The following is a 1,701-nucleotide window of genomic DNA, read 5'->3' on the forward strand; positions in this document are numbered from 1 at the left end:
ATTTCAACAACTGGTTTCTTATTTAATACAAAAATAAAATTAAAAATCACAGAAAGGTTGAAAGAAGATAGAAAAACCAACCAAACAAATGTAAGTCACAAGAAAGATGAAATACTAATCATAATATTTTTTACAAAAAATAGAATTTGTCCCCCTGACCACTCCTCATGGCGGCAGAAGCTTGGGCGCTGTACGGTGGTGATTGAGTGAGCCTGGCGGGCGGGCGCCAAGCTCTGGCCCGCCTCCACGTGCCCCCGGGGCTCCGCACTTCTATTGCTTTGAGGGTGCTGAGCCCTTCCCGGCCAGGACAATGGTGAAATATTTCCTGGGCCAGAGCGTGCTCCAGAGTTCCTGGGACCGAGTGTTCGCCACCTCTGGCAGCGGTACCCGAATCCCTACAGCAAACATGTCTTGACAGAAGACATAGCACACCGGGAGGTTACCCCTGACCAGGTCTCCTGTCCCGGAGACTCCTGACCAAGACCAACAGGATGCCGCGCTGGGCTGAGAGATTGTTTCCTGCCAATGTTGCTCACTTAGTATACATCCTGAGGACTCTATTGTGGACCCACAGAATCAGACCATGACCACCTTCACCTGGAACCTTAACCATTCCCGGCTGATGGTGGTGGAGGAACGCTGTGTTTACTGTGTGAACTCTGATAACAGTGGTTGGACCAAAATCCGGGAGAAGCCTGGATCTCCTCTAGCTTGTTTGCTGCCTCCAGAGCAGTCCAGGAATTTGGTCTGCTCGATTTAAAAGCAATGTGACCAAAACTATGAAGGGTTTTGAATATATGTTGGACAAGCTACAAGGTGAGCCCCTCCTAAGACACTTGTTGAAACTGCCAAGGAAGCCAAGGAAAAGGCAAAAGAGACAGCACTGGCAGCTACAGAGAAGGTCAAGGACCTAGCCAGCAAGGCAGCCACCAAGAAACAGCAGCAGAAGCAGCAGCAGCAGCAGCAACAACAATTTGTGTTGCCATCATGAGCCCTGCACAGCCCTTCTACCACCACCATCGCACAGACAATGCAGCTGCAACCCCCTAGCCCCAGTGTGCTCTCTTATTAAAAATCAAAATCTACCGCTATTTCTTGCCCAAGAGACGGGCTAGGGCAAGGGGTAAGGGTCTTGTTTGGCATCTACAGAACAGCAAGCATGTCATCCATAGTCTTTGCTGAGTCTGCATATTCCTCCCATTTGGCAGCTGGGGCACAGATTTGCCCGGGTCAGTGTGCAAGTAAAGTGGGAAATGCTAGACTGTAAGCTCCGTGAAGGCAGGGATCTGTTTGCTCTCTGATGTGTCCCAAGTATTTGGAATAATATCTAGTATGTAATCAGCACTCAATAAATAACTTGACTTCAGTTTGGTGTCCCCCCCCAAAAAAAAAAATTGGAATTTGTAGTACATTTATTTTTTTAAAGGAGAATGTAAAAGGAATAAGGAACTAAGAAGAGATAATCATAAATAGATAGCAACCTCAAAATATACCCAAAAAAGAAAGGAGTTGATAAGTAAGCAATTTAGGTTAGAAACTAGCCATCTCAGAAACTAAAATTAATAACAAAATAAAATAAGACCTGATAGAAATAGTATAATTGAGGTATAAGACATATGTAGCATATTATATTTAACAAGGAAGACAATTTCTCTTTCTACTTTATGCAGACCATTCATAAAAATTGTTCTCTTTTGAAGT

The 1,701-nt window shown here is 44.8% G+C and overlaps 1 pseudogene; it reads left to right on the plus strand.

Moving 5' to 3' along the window:
• Nucleotides 1–310: 310 nt before the first annotated feature.
• LOC102869034 lies at nucleotides 311–991 on the plus strand (annotated as a pseudogene).
• The last annotated feature ends 710 nt before the right edge of the window (nucleotides 992–1,701 follow it).

The sequence above is a fragment of the Elephantulus edwardii genome, unplaced genomic scaffold, assembly GCF_000299155.1.
Source record: "Elephantulus edwardii isolate Elephantulus edwardi_28Jun2011 unplaced genomic scaffold, EleEdw1.0 scaffold00051, whole genome shotgun sequence".
NCBI classification, from domain to species: domain Eukaryota; kingdom Metazoa; phylum Chordata; class Mammalia; order Macroscelidea; family Macroscelididae; genus Elephantulus; species Elephantulus edwardii.